Source organism: Carassius gibelio, chromosome B16, assembly GCF_023724105.1.
Source record: "Carassius gibelio isolate Cgi1373 ecotype wild population from Czech Republic chromosome B16, carGib1.2-hapl.c, whole genome shotgun sequence".
Taxonomy (NCBI): Eukaryota; Metazoa; Chordata; class Actinopteri; order Cypriniformes; family Cyprinidae; genus Carassius; species Carassius gibelio.
Genome location: NC_068411.1, coordinates 11,648,816 through 11,665,088, shown reverse-complemented (window position 1 = coordinate 11,665,088; position 16,273 = coordinate 11,648,816). Strand labels below are relative to the sequence as shown.

General features: G+C 35.1%; 1 protein-coding gene across 1 annotated transcript in view; it reads left to right on the top strand.

The window, feature by feature from the left end:
* LOC127974468 (syndecan-2-B) overlaps nt 1–16,273 on the top strand; it is a 28,252-nt gene that overhangs the window by 5,184 nt on the left and 6,795 nt on the right. The gene's annotated exons all lie outside the window — the stretch shown is intronic.

Genomic DNA, 16,273 nt, shown 5'->3' with positions numbered 1-16,273 from the left:
TAATGCAGTTATCAAAGTACACGTATGCTTACTTGTAAACACAACCTTAAACAGGCTTGCAGATTTAAATCCATTTAGAAATGATGAACAATCAGCCAGCCAACGATCTAACAGAAATTAACAGCTGCCTGTCAAACAAAAATGATAACAAACCGAATTAAATCCTTCATTGCCACACAGGCAAATGACAAATCGCTTAATAGCCGAACTAATTATTATTAAAGTGTCACTCACAGTCACAAGCCTAAATTCGCTTTAACACAGTCCTCTTACATTTACTAAGTAGTGATTAAAACGTTAAATTTGAGGTAGAATTTTTGGCGGTCGACAGAAGCTTTTCACCAACGCAGTGTGCATTTTACCATTATGTTCTTTTCTTTTTCGTTGACAAATTGAAAATAATGTGTGTACTTCCATAAACCAAACGCTGTCCTCTCTGCTATCTTGCCGGGAGTTCGAAAAAAAACCCCCACACACACACAGGGTCAGGCGCAGGGCACAGACGCATCACAGCCATTGACTTTACGATCACAGAGCTTCGGCTCCACTGATACATCCGCAGGTGGCACAGTAGACCTAGGCATACTGTCTGACAAAAAGCAGGCTGCAGTCGGGATTTTCCTTTCCTTAAAATAACGGATTACTTTTAAAAAAAAAAATAACGAAGTTACTGATTACTTACGCACGAAACTAACGCGTTAAGTTACACATTTCAGGGAAAAAGTAATTAGAGTACTCTAACGCGTTACTTTGTAACGCGTTACCCACAACACTGTATATATATATATATATATATATATATATATATATATATATATATATATATATGTATATATATATATATATGTATATGTATATGTATATGTATATATGTGTATGTGTGTGTGTGTGTGTGTGTGTGCCTTCCAATTAATTAAACCAATCAAATGTGATTAATCACATCCAAAATAAAAGTATTTGTTTACATTATATATATACTGTTTATATTTATTATGTATATAAAAAGACACACATACATTATATATTTTGAAAATATTTATGTTTATACATTTATATATCCATATTCTTATATTTTATATTATATATAAATATATTTAAAATATAAACAAAAAAAATCTTAAATATTTACATGCATGTGTTTGTATTTTTATATATATATATATATATATATATATATATATATATATATATATATATATATATACATAGATAATAAACTTACACAGTATACAGACATATTAGGTAAACAAAAACATATTATATGGCATTTATATATATATATATATATATATATATATATATATATATATATATATATATATATATATATATATATATATATATATATATATATATATATATATATATATATACATATATATATATATATATATATATATATATATATATACATATATATATATAATATGGCACTTATAATTATAGTAAATGTAAGTAATAAGTAATTTCTACAAATGTTATGCTCAAATTCTTAGAATATATTTATCCTTAATTATTAGCTCATAAATAGTTTATTATTATTACATTCTGTGTTGGACCACACATGGTATACAACACCAATTTTTTTTTTTTTTTTTTTTTTTTTTAGCTTATTGATCATGCACACGCTGCATAGCAAATTATGCATCATCAATGTATAACAGCTGTTAAGGAATGTTCATATGCACATTATCATATATTTCAAGCTATATTTGGAAATCTTGCATCTGCACAGAGGATTCATTAAAATATGTCTTCTTCAGATTGCCATCAACATCTTTAATGAGCAACACTGTGAAAATATATGAAAGATTTGCACACCATTTCACTTATGTTATGACATGTTATGTTATGTTTTTCTAAGTAAAACCGCATATTCAATAAAAAATGTAGGTTTTGTAGATTTGATTCTGAAAAATGGTCATTCCATACCAGAAAGGAATGCCTAAATAGCTGTCTGGCTATTGGTAAATATTATCAGTCTGATGTCAGCAGTCAAGAAAATTTGTTTTAGGGAGAGAAGCAAGATTTCGAGCCTCATACATCTGGATGCATTTTAACATCAAATCCATCGTGAGAATCTGATCACACATAATTTCAACCTTTGAAGGAACTTTGGGAAATATTTAACATGGTAGAACCACAGAGTAAGGGCCCTATCATATACCCGGCACAATGCAGCGCAAGTGTTTTTACTAGTTTCAGATGATGTAGTTCTCATTCTCCCATCCTGCACCATGTTGTTTAAATAGCAAATGCACTTGCACCCATTTGTGCGTCCAAGGGCATGCTGGTCTAAAAAAGAGGTGTGTTCAGGCAGGGCATGTGCATTTTTGGCGTGTTGCTATTTTAAAGAACTGAAAATGGACTGCTCAAACCTGGTCTAAAGTTTGGCGAAATATTTTTTCTTTGTTATTTAAAGAGCGCATTAATAATATGCACCTATAGGCGGTGCACAACGCGCATACACTTTGATTATTAATCACACAGGGACGCGCAGCAGCACACAAAAAATGTTAAAATGAAAATTTACATTCCGCCATGATCTAATTAGTGAACAGCCATGGTGCGAGCTCAACTGGCTTATAAAGGGGATGGGAGATGAGACTCTGATTGGTTTATTGCACATTATGCCCAAATAACACCCATTACTTATTAAGAGAATTGGGACAACCTGTTTAGACCAACCAACAATTTTCCTGTAGTTAAACTAGCAAAACAGACACGCACTGAGTGCACATGCGCTGTGCACTTTAGACCATGCGCTTAGATCGTTAAAATAGGGCCCTAAGTCTAAAATTGTTTGGCCATAGACCTCTGGGCTCTGTGATGTTTTGCAATCCCTTTTTTGCCTTCAGATTTGTTTTGGTGAACCTTATTTAACTGATAGCTCCCCGCAGACGGAGGGCATGACCACGTAAAGATACCCCGAGATAGTGAGGCTTTCATGTGGCCGATCAGAGTTTAAGCTGACATATCATATCATAGTGCTTGATCTGATCTTTTTTTTTTTCTTCTCTACCTATCTCTCACATCCTCACCCCCTCTCTCTCTTTCCCTCCTCACTTCACTTTTATCTGCCAAAGCAAAGCTTGTTTGGAATTTTTTAAGGCATATTTTTAGAAACAAGCCTCTTTAAAGGTCCATGCATTTGATTTGGTTTATATTTTGAGGTTGGCTTTTACGTGAATTTTCACATTTGTCCTCCATATTTTTACGTTTCTGGTGTTCTTTTGAGATTCCCATTACGTATTACTCAAAGAACCAGCAATGTTTCTTACAGGAGCCATTAGCTGTAAAAAAATAAAAAATAAATAAATATTCATAAAACCCTGGAGGCGATTAAGTGTAGACTATAAAGGACTAGAGTAAAGCTAATGATTTATCCCATGTTTTTGTTTGCTCTCCACAGAAATCTTCTGTATGTTATTTCCTGGTATGCTCCTAGATCTTCTATCCCAAAGTTTCCTTTTTTAGGAGATAATACCTTCCCCTTTTAGAAAAGTTGGAATGCGGAAAACAGTTTACGGTCTGCAAGATTCATGTAAGTTTGTCTCGAGACTGACTGTGACTGCTTCTTTGGAATAGCACAGAGAGAAGTCCATGACAGACTCCACCAAAGTCTGCTCAGTTTTTAGAAGTAAGCAGTAAATTTGAGCCTGGTTATCCTTCGAGAGGGAGCTGGTTTGGCCGGCCTCCAGTAGCACAGACGGAGGAATGCTGCTGAAAATGAGAGAGGCTCATAGCTCAGATTTGTCTTGTTTTGAAGGTGCTGATCAACTGCATGATGTCAAGCTGTGTTGTTGCACCAAGTGCATCTTTTTTTTTTTTCATTAAAATGTTATATGGTGATTTTTTAGAAAAATAAAATGCTTCACTGCTTATTATATGTCTGCCATATCATGTGTATGTAATTTGACAATGCATGTAAATTGTCATCCTGTGTGACTTATATGGTGTGATATTATTATATCTATTCATTATATTTGCAAAACATACATTTTTTTACAACAAGCATTTTAAAATGCATGATTAACATTTGTACACTTACATATAAGGCAAATATGGTGTTACTTTTTACTTGATGATTGACATGACATTAAAGCTTTTCCAAATAAAGAAAAAAGATTATCATGTGAAACCATAATGAATCCAAACAGTTCATTCTGAAGAACTTGGTGTTTTCCTAAATTACGTTTCTTAAAAATCCTCTTTAAAGTGGACACTCTTTTTGTCTTGGACCTCACATCTGAGCTTATGACTGATGTGATTTATAATATGTACAGATTTGGCCATCCGTCTGATTTAAGTGACTGGATCGGTTCTCAGATTTAAACTGATTTACTGTATGCGGAGCTCAGGTGTTTTATGTGCTGTAAATCAGTGGTCTGAGTAACCAGGTGTGCACTTCATGACCCAATGGGTTACCTGAGCTCCCCAGAGGACTGTCAAATAAGAGCCCACATGAGCCCCAGGTGTGCACCCACACAATGGTACATACTGTGAGGAGAAATGGGAAAAACGAGGATTGAGGGTTTAAGTTACTGAAAGAACAGTATGCCGTGGCTTTCCAACGATCGTTAAAACGTACAGCCAGGCAAGAACTTGATGGTGCTTCACATGACGTTTATGATGTTTTGCAAATTAATTGCGACTTATATAGACTGATCAGCGGTTAGTCTAACACTTAATTGAGTTTACGTTCATTAAGAAGAGAATTCTTCAATTCCGAGATGCCTTTGCGAAATGTCTTCAGATCACGTGATCGTATTTATATGCTGTGAGAGGTTGATAAGAAACTGTGTATAGACCAGGTTAATAGCTGGAACATTCTCGTATTTGTACAGTATATGTGTCTTTATGGCAGTATGTGTGTGTTTTCACCTGTTCTCCAGATGCAGTAGACCTCACACGCTGTTTAACCGTCATTGTTTCCCTTTCTTCATTATAACTCAGCAGTCTAGAACAGAGTAAAATTGAGGTTCCATTACGTTTTTAAAGCATTAGAGGCAAAAATTCAATGTTTATTATTCAGATAGACATACTATACCAGTTAAAGGTTAGTCAGGTTAAAAAAAAATATGTTTTCATTTATTTATTTGATCGAAAAGTAAAAACAGTGATATTTAGAAATATTATTTGCAATTAAAAAGAAGATTTCTTTTCATTATATTTTTAAAATGTGATTTATTCCTGTGATGGCGAAGCTGGTTTTTCAGCAGCCTTCAGTGTCACATGATTCGTTTTATACACTTATCCAAGTCCTGCTTAATATTTCTGTGGAAACCGTGAAACCTTTTTTTTCAGGATTCTTTAAAGAAGAGAATGTTCAAATGAATCGCATGTCTTTGAAATAGAAATCTTTTGTAGGATCATAAATGTCTTCAAATACATCTTATGAAATAAAAAAAAGCACCAGGTGATATTAATTTCTTAATTTTTTTATTTATTTATGTTATCTGTTTGATTTTGATATTTATTTAATGCTTGTTACTAGAAAAAAAAAAAAAAAAAAAGACAAAAGAAAACTGCTGATGTATTACTTATTTTGACCAGGAGGTTTCTAGCGGTTAAGAACCTCCTTCCCTGACCTTTTTTTTTTTTTTTTAAAGAAAAACAAGACCTTTTTTATTTTATTTTTTTATATATATCCTTACTTTTTTTGTCTTTCCTTCCTTTGCTTTCATCCCCACCCCATCTTTCCTTCCCCTGCAGACCTTCTCTCCATCCCTTCATTTCTCTGGTTCTGTTTGCTTATTTTATCTGTATTTGAGAAGGCATTTTAGGAATACCAGACATGCCTGTGGTCTGAATGGTCAGTATTCATCCTGGTTCTCACTTCCCATCCAGCTTCTTTTTGACAGTCATGGCAACCTGCTGGATGTTGTGTGTGTGCAGTGGAGTGTGAGTGTTTTTAGTCTGTATGTTTGAATCTGTGCAGCTGGCCAGGCGTTCTGTTATATCATCTGTGCATTGAGAGCTCAGTCGGTTGAGGTTAATATCACGGCCACAGCTGTGTTCTCACACTGTCCAGTAGACCTGATCATTACTGGAGCTCTGGAGGCCTGACACATGCACACTGGCCACAAATCATCCAGTCAGTCAGAGCTGAGAGACACGGTAGTGTGAACCGCAAGCTTGTAGTCCGTGAAACACAGCAGCTATTTGCGGTTTCATTTATAATGGACTTTAGACAAAATTTTATGGCAAATACATTTACATTTACTCATGACATGATGTGAAAAAGAAATGTGTTTAATTGTACTGAATGTGCACTTGTGTACTTTGAATCTTAAATGTATATATATTTTTAAACTGTTATTTCATATAACATAATATTAATGAAATAAAAGGCCACTTAAAGCATTTTTTTAAAGTGCATTCTGTAGTAAATTAAAATTAAAAGTTTTACTTTAAAGAGCACTTAAAATCACTCTGTTTTAAAAATCCTTTATTGTGCTTTAAAGATGTACACAAGTTTTGACTAACATTAAAGCACATTTAAAGTACTTACTAAATGAATAAAAACTGTACTGTGCTATTCAATATTACATTTAAAGTAATATATATATATATATATATATATATATATATATATATATATATATATATATATAAAATGTACTAAATTGCAACTTCATCATTCCCAAGGTGTAATTATAGTTTACCTTACTGTTGTTAGTATTTTAGGCAATACACTTTGATCATATTTTAAAAGTAATTATAAAATGACTTAATTTGGTCAAAAAAAGTAATAACTGGACTTATTATAAATTCTAACTATAATATATTTTCATTTAATTGCAATTAAAATGTTAATAAGTTAAATAAATAAATGTTAAATAAGTTTCGGAAAACATTACATTAAGTTCACACAAGTATATTCTTTTAAATCAAAAGTATATTATTTGAGTACTCTTTTTAAAGTGTACTAAAGTGATCCTCTTTTCTCAAGGGGTATTTTTTTTGTTTATAACTTGTTTGCCTTTGTTCAATTTGAATATAATAAGGTCTAAACGTAGTAACTTGACTGTTTTTGTCTTTTCAATGTTCATTAGACTTTCAGCCAGTTATCATTTATTCGCTCAAACAGAGAAACATAAAAAATACTTTTTTTCCCCTTTCCATCTGAAGGTGTTTTTCTCCTTTAATTTGGTATTTTATATGCGTGTTGTTAAAGTTTTTTATGCATACATGAGCAGACAGAAGAACATCTGTAGCTTTCAACACATTCAGCTCATTAACCAATAGTCATTACACAGTGTCCCACTGTTTGCTCTGGATTTTGATTCTTGTCGTCTTTCAGATTTTTCTTCTTCTGTAAGATTCAATCATATTCATTTCTAAACTCAATGCAAAAGTGAATGACTCAGATGTTTCTATTGAATGCAATGTGCATTAGTATCATCTTGCAGACATTTAATGAAGAAATGAAAAAGAGACATTTGGCAAGTTAGATGAATAACATTACAACCATTTTTCATACCAAGTGTATATAAGGCCTGTATACATATTCTAATACTTTAACTAAAGACTTTACATGTTTCTAAACACTGCATTAGCATCCTTTGCATATTTATGAGGCTGAGATCAGGCATTAACTGCTTGTCTATCTGTGGAAATTCCTATTTATAATTTGAGTTTGCCTTGATTGTTTCTCCCAGATGCTGAGAAAAAAAATGCATCTGAGGGAACTAAGCTTTGTTTAGTTTATAAGCATTTTCTTGCAAAAAATAAAATAAAATAGTCAGACTGTCAGAGTATACTTGATGCCATCTGGGTCAGTGTTCCTCAACATGAACATGACGACTCGTCTCCCATCAGTCACATTTCAGAGTTTTGGTGGAACAGAAGTATATCCGATTTATAAATATTACATTTTCAGACGTGCAAGTCAAGTCCCTTCTCCTGAATTACAGCGCTTTACAGCACAGATAATGTCAAAGCAGCTTCACAGAGGTAAACAGGAAAATCGTAGACTAATGGAGACAAATTCTTCTGTAAAGCAGTCATAAAATAGAATAGTGTAATTATTTAGCTCAGGTCAGCTCAGTGTTAGTTCTTTTCCGATCAGTTGCATTTTAATCATGATCACGATTTCTGCATCTCTTGATCATCAGCACATTTTGGCCACTGGCATTTGTGTTTTCTTGCTTTGGTTCCAAGCCTCCACAAGCTTTTATATTGGAGGTTGCCAGATGTCAAAGGCTTAAATTCCCCAATCACAACCTTTTGCTTAAATCGATACAGTTTCTGCACAGTGGTTTACTTAATCTTCTGACTTGGCAACCATGTGTATGCACTCTCTCTGCATTGCAGAGCTGAGCTATAAAACCATAGCAAAATGTAAGTTTTCTGCTCAAATAAATACAGTTAGTCTGTTTTCTTGAGCAGTTTTATTAATAATATAAATATAATCTCCTCCAGAAAGAATAGCTAAAGTTATGCTATAAACTAAGGTTCTGACAACTCTATATTCTGCATCTATGTTTAAAATCAATGCATCTGAGATAGAAAAGTTTACAAGAGTGCAAGTATAAACACAATGAGGCTGTAACAGTTGACTAGTGAATAAATGAGTTTTCCTGTTTGGATGGGATAGCATTTAATTTCCTCAACAATCTCTGTAGTATAATAAAATATCTCACCATTCACTGATGCGTTTATTACATGTTTGTTCTAAATTGCAGCTGGCCTCATGTTTTGCCACAGGACAGCAATTGCAATACATTTTTGTGTGCAATATGTATCAGGTGGTCTGTAAAAAGACTCTAGGCGACCCGTGGGCATGGATTAAATCTTCATTACCCAGAGCAAAAAGTCCCATTCAGAATTAAAAGTGTGAAATATTGCTTAACCCTAAGGTTAAAAGTGGCCCGGGGGTTAAAAACGATGTTAACCCAGGGTTAATCAAAGTGGGAAAAACCTTTAAATATATTTCCAGCTAACTAGCTATTACAGACTGCAATATGCAACACACAGGTTAAACGTAACCCCATGGGTACATTTTAAAGCACTGTACTGTATGTCTGTTAATTAAAGTGAAGCAGACCACTGAGGTCACACTGGATTTAGTTTTGTGTCCAGAGGTAATTCGCTCAGTGCTTGTGATCAGAGAGAACCGAAGGAGATGTTGGCTCCGTCTGTGTTTTCCTTCAGGAAAGATGGTGGCTTTATGGCATCATTGTGTAATAGGTGTCAGTCTGAACTAGGAAAACACACCACATCTTCCTGCGGCTGGAGCAGAGCAGCAGACTATGTGAAATTACACAGCCAGGCCTCAGGGGCACGGAGAGGAATTTCAAAGGAAACACAGCAGTCTGCTTCATATTGAGATTACATTAAGGGAACCGAATGCAGTCTGGAATGTGTAAAGGGGCCGTTCGCAGTGTAATAATCATATTAGTCTGGCAGTGTGAGCTTCACCCAGCAGCTAAAAAAAACCTGCTTTATCTTGTGTATTCAGTGTCTTCAATTCAGTCTCGAAACTGTTCGTTTTCTCTCTTCTTTGCTGTATTTTCTCCTTTTCATAAGCCTGTTAGACCATGTAGCCGGCGCTCTTTTATGTTCATCCATATATATGCATTCCTGACTTGCTGATTCCATTTATTTTTATGATAAATACTGTATGGCCACCACAATGGTTTACCCTGCTTTTAAACAAACAAATTCAACCCCTGGTGACTCCCTGAGGACCGTCCTTGTAACAAATTCCCTTTGGATTAAAGCATCAACTAAATGGCAAAGATTGACTTTAGTTGGCTAACTTCTAAGCATATACCTAATAAAGCCAGAAACATGCAAGTACACAAACGCAAGTATGAATGCTTGGCTAACATTTTGTAAGCGAATGCTACTTTTGAACATATATTGAACATCTGTTGTGCCAGTAATAAACCTCAGTGTTCAAAACATGGTATAAATCTTATTGTAAACAAATCATCCATGTTCGTGTTTCAGTTTTGAGTGCAACGCCCACATCTCAACAGTCCAATCAGCAACTAATGTTAAAGTTAAAGTAAGAATAATAATAAGGTTTTCTGAAACTCTTCATGTGGTGTAACCAACTGTGTAGACCAGGGTCAGACTCCGAAGTACAACCATAAGCTGGGTTTGAGAGTGGAGTATTCAGACTGTAAGAGGTCAGTAACCATAAAGACAGTTCTGACAAAGCAAACAAATCCAAATCAAGAGACAGCGGGGGTAAATGAGGAAAACAGGTAATGTAATACACAGGCAGACTGAAGGTAAAGATAACAAGAATTGCAAAACAGCTAGAATTGGTAAGAATGTGTACTGAAATGAAACCGAACAGAATGTGGAGGCTAATAAGGTGAATTGAGAAAAGTTGTGGGAGAAGATGGCATGAAGCAAAAGTTTCAGGTCATTATAGTACAGGGTGAGTTAATATTCAGGGGAGAAAGACCTCATGTAGAGAGGAGCAGTGGTGCCTCGACTGGAGACGAATTTGACACCAACTTGCAGAATACAAAGGAAAATTACATCATAGAGAGGACCCCTGCAGACCCTTATTTGTGTGCCCAATCAGTCAAGCAAAAGCTTTGTGACAAGTCAAAGTTAATTCAAGTTGTAAAATTTCATGTGGTGTGACTCCTACAAACTTAATATATTTGTAATGCAAAGTTATTTTATTTTCTTCATCTAGAGATAAAATAAGTTAACATACAGATAAACTCAACAAAGCTGATCGAGAAAACAGGGGTTAAGAAAGCATCTGATCTTATAGCGATGTGTTTGATATCAGCTCTGAAATTCAACACTCCAGTCCAGTAAAGGTCATGTTTATTTATATGTGACCCTGGACCACAAAACCAGTCGCAGTAACCAAAAATACATTGTATGGGTCAAAATTATAAATTTTTCTTTTCTGCCAAAAATAATTAGGATATTAAGTAAAGATCATGTTACATGAAGATATTTTGTACATTTCCTACCATAAATATATCAAAACTTTTGATGAACTAATTTTTGATTAGTAATATGCATTGCTTTGGACTTAATTTGAACAACTTTAAAGGTGAATTTCTCAATATTTGGATTTTTTTGCACTCTCATTTTCCAGATTTTAAAATAGTTTTATCTAAGCCAAATATTGTCCAATCCTAACAAACCATACGTTAATGGAAAGATCAGCTTCCAGATGATGTATAAATTTCAATGACACCTATGCCTGGTTTTGTGGTCCAGAGTCATATAAAGATTGCTTTAAAAGCAGCTTTACAGTATTAAACATGAAAATGTATGTCTGTGTTGCTTTCAATTGGGATTACAACTTCAGTTTATACTATGAAGCAATTCTCCAGCAAACTTTTTCTAGAAAGTTAACTTTGGCAGTTGTCACACCAGTCCCTTCTTCAATTTGCTTGAGAGATAATGAGGCCTTCACGTGTATTTAAAATTAAAAATAAATTAAATTAAATTTTTACCTATCATGTGTTCCCGGGGAATCGAACCCCCAACCTTGCGCTAGCTTGCTTGCACACATGCAAAGATAATTTTTTATTATTATACCATCTGATATATTATTGAAATACAGTACAGAACAGCTTGTAAGTTGAAGTAGCCACACTGGAATTTTTTTTTTCGTAATCGTAGATTTTCATTTTTACAGTTAAGACTAACATTAGAGATTTAGGACATAAAGAGCTTCTTTTCAGCTCTGTTCAGAGTCTGTTCATGGACATACAGGTACCACCCATTCTACAAGATGTTGTTGACTTGAGAGAAATGGCTTATGGAAAATAGCTGCATTTACATTTGCTAGCTCAGTTTACCGTATTTGTGTATTTTGCACTGTGCCTCTTGTGGTTAGAGTGTGAGGGAAGCCTGACTAGACTTAATTAATCAGGTTTTCACAGGGTGTGGAAACCGACAGAGCCACCTGGAGGACTGCCACTAGCGTTTAGCTTCTGTCACTGTCATTCTCTAGGTGAAGGACAAATGAAGTCCTATTAAAATCATATTAAATTACAATATAGGTGTAGACATTTTAGTGCTGGCACGGACAGCGTTCTTATTTCCTGTCTTTGAATTATTCACCTTATTTTCGGGCAGGCAGTAAATGTTTTCCTTTTATGTACTTTAGACATCCGCTTGCCAAATCCAGCATATGTGTCAGTGCGTTCTCTCTGCTTTCAACCCTGCGACTTGGCAGCTGCATACAGCTGGCTGGACACTGTGTGTAACATATGAGTTGGTGATGGTGTGCTGAGAGAGAGAGAGACACACGGTGTGCTTGGCAAGGCTTTTTGAGTGAGAAGAGTGAGCTGGTTGTGAGTTTCAGAGTTTCCTGTCCAGCTGTATCATTGGCTCGGGCTGAAAGAGTGGGACTCAGACCCTCGCACAATACAGCACTTGTGTTGCAGTCCGGGAACTCAGGAATGCGGCTCTCACCTTCATATGGCTGACAGGAGTTTGTTTTGGAATGAGAGATATTATCCAACACACTCTTACCGCGCTCGCTCACTCCTTCGCTTTTCCTCACTGACATCTCTCTCGCTTTTTCATGGCCGCCTCAAAGTAAAGAAAATACAGTGACTTCAGCCTGAAATCTGAGATCTGACTGCTTCACCTGCAACAATTTCTTTCAGTTCGTGACTTTCTAGTCCCTTCACCCCATTAGCAATTTTGACTGAAGCTCTTCCGAACATTCCCATTCAATTAAACGCTAGGAATTTCTAGAGACCTTCCTAAATCACTTTAGCCATTCATTAAAGACAGTTTTCATGAAACACATGGATGTGGAAATCGCAGGAATCAAAATCGTTCTCGCTGGAAGACGGATTAAGCAACAGAGACTCTCACTTTCATTTGAGAGAAAAACGAGGAGAAATGTTTCTCAGAAATATTTTAGGATTTGATACTGGTGGTTAAGTTTGACCTTTAAAAAAATATAAATGTGCTATTTTTATTAACCAAATGTTCCTTATGCTCTTGCAATTTTCCTTTTGTACCTTCTTTAAATGTATTGTATATTCGATATTTTGTGTTATTATTAGATAAAATAGGCATGCTGTGTTATTGCTTATTCTTTAAAGTCACAAGAAGTAACAAAGTATCTTCCATATTGTAATGTACATTTGACTGAAACAGATTTTTTAAAGATTCCAAAGGTGATTCAAAAGTTTTTTTTTATGCACAGATGCCATAGTAAAACCATTTTTGGTTCCCAAAAGAAGCTTTTCGTGAACAGTTTTTTAAAGAACCTTTTTTTCTTGGTGTGAAGAACATTTCAATAGTCTAAAGAACCTTTTTCCACATTGAAGAACTTGCAGTCGAAAGGTTCCATGGTTATTAAAGGGTTTTCATGGAAGAATAAATGCCAATAAAAGAACCGTTATTTTTAAGTGCGAGTGTTTGGTGGAGACTTGGTTCTATAAACATTGGTTATTGATTGGATGAAGATCAATTAATAAGAAACATTCCATTTAATGCCAACTTAAAATCAAAAGTTCATTTGTTTGCATTCCACTTTTGTTCACATGACAAAATTTGCATTATCAGCACAGACTTGAGTTCTTAAGTGGTCCTCTAGGTTTTGTGCATATGCCCTAACACGTCTATCTGTGCCCATTGTCAATGGATGACTTTTACACTTAACTGTGCGCTAGACAGAATGCAGAAAATGAAGTGTACATGTGTATCTGAACAAGCCCTTAACCATAACTAGAGAAAGGTGTACTATTTCTAAGCAGTCAGACATGTAGATTTCAACTGGTTGAATATAGAACTATTGAAAAATTCTCATTGACTTCCGTTAATGGAAGGGGTTGGAAATACATCTTTAAGGCTTAGAATATCATACTTGACTTGATTGTGGGCTCTAAGCACCTTGAAACCAACCAGAACACACTAGAAACCTCTTACCAACACCCTAGCGACCTCCTAGCTGGCAACATACTAAAAACCTGAGCACCTCATCAACAGAGCATGTTGATGCATAGCATTGAATCCTATGGCAGACTCTTTCAGACAAGCTGTCTTACCACATTAAATATTATGTTCTAAATGTGGAATAAAAGAGAGAGAAAAAGTAAGAGAAAGTGAAAATGAAAAAAAAAAGTTATTTCAAAGGTACTAGGTTTTATAAAATGTGTTTCATTTGAAAATAAAAATGTGTTTAATGTGGTAACAACTGAATGAACTGGAATGGAATTGTATCAACTGACAACATTAAGGTACATCAACAGAAGTAGTTTTTAAAGGTCAGATCGGGTAAAAATAGCTCCTATAAAAGGACAGTTCACAAAAAAATTTAAATTCAGTCATCTTCTACTCACCCTTGTGTCGTGTCAAACCTGACTTTCGTTCTTCAGTAGAACTTAAAGGAAGATATTTTGAGAAATGTTTTTCTTGTGCATACTGTAGCAGTCAATGGGGTCCAATCTTGCTTAGGTCTTCTCAGCATTCCCTAACGAAAGGAAAATATATTTACCAATATATTTCTTACAATATATTGTGATATATTGTAATATATTATTTTCCCTTTTTATTTCTAATATTTTATATATTTGAATACATTTAATAATATATTGATGACACATATATTATATAATATATTGCAAAATATACAAATGATTGCCGCTTTCAATATATTGCAATATATTGGAAAAAAATAAATATATATTAGAATATATGCCTAATATATTACATGATATTTTCCAATATACTGCAATATATTTTTGTTTCATAAGGGTTCTTTAAAATGTTTGTTTTGTTTTCTTCTGAAGAAAGAAAGAAAGAAATGTTTGGATCAGTGTGAGGGTGAGTAAATGATGAGAAGGTTTTTCTTTTGAGTGAACTATCTGGATCAGGTAGAAATAGCTCATTGCTGCCTGTCCTACACATTTTACAGCATTTTCTAATCTACTGTTTGTGGATCCTGTCTATAAAAAAAAAAATGCTGATTTTTGTTTTTCATTGACTCTCCTTTCCTGGACATAAGCATTATTGTCGTTAAATATTCGCAGACATGTCTAAAGCTTGCATTAATTTGGTCTAGATCATTCGAGATGACATTACGTAGCCTTTGAAGTCTGTCTGAATCCTGAAACCAATTTGCTTAGGAACCTTCATACAAAAACAATGGCTGTTTAGTCACTCAAGTTCAATTATTTTAAGCTGTCAAGGTTAAACAGAGTTTTTTTTTATCCCATCTTCCTATGTGTTCTCTGTCACGATGAGCAATGATGCCTAATGTAAGCCATTGCTTTGTGAGGAGACTGTGAAAAATGCGAAGAGTCAAACAAAGACTGATGTGTGTTTGAGATGTCCTGAACGGGACTGATGGCTCATCACAGGCTGATCACAGTCTCTGGCTCTTCTATGGCTTTATTTAGTCTTCAATTGGCTTTCAAGTCCCGTTTGATCTCCCCCTCAGTGCCTCTGAAAACAGCGCCGCTCCAGCCTCCTGTTATTGTACAGGCTTTGAATCCAACCCTTTCGTTCTTTCTGGGTTTTTATCCTGCATGAGTGACCACTATCAAATTGAACCTTATCACCTGAGTGCCATTATTTATCATCCGGGTGAATAGGAGGATTCGGATTACACACAAAGGTGCTTGGAGTATTATCCAATCTCATTGTCTGATCCATTGGCGCCCTTGTAGACTTTAATCAAATACACACACATATACAGACAATATCAGTGCTTCAAGTCATTGTTTGCCCTCCACAATAAAAGAAATATAATCACACACAGGATCACAAAGCATGGCCTGCTTTTTATTTTTGTTTGACTGGTCCTGCTTGTGGCGCATTGTGATTTGCTGAAGGGTTAATATGGATGGAAAAGATCAGAGACGGCTGAGCCCGAGCGAGCATGAATGGTGAGGTCTGTGGGAGATGACAAGGTCACTGGAGGATGTGATACCAACACGGGCGAAAAAGAAAGGGTCATAGGTTTTGGAAACAAACATTGGTCCATCTGCCCCTCTATCTTGACAACAATGATAGCCTCTTGCATTTGCTCGCTAGACTGTGGCTGTCCGTTTGCACCCTCCTCAACCTTGAAGTATTACTTCAGAGCGATAAACCTTTTGTTACCTCCACAATGTTTGGAGAAATGACAGATGCTGACTTTTAGATTGGTTTTTTAGCACCGTTTCAGTGGGTCAGAGAGCTTTCAGAGAGGTTCCTCCTGAGGAAGAGAATCAAACATTACTTTCCTTTGAGTTAGTTTCCAGGGAAACACAAGTGGGAGGAACCTTGGGCAGGCACATTTGTTCTTTATGTCTTCAGCATAAAACAAAAT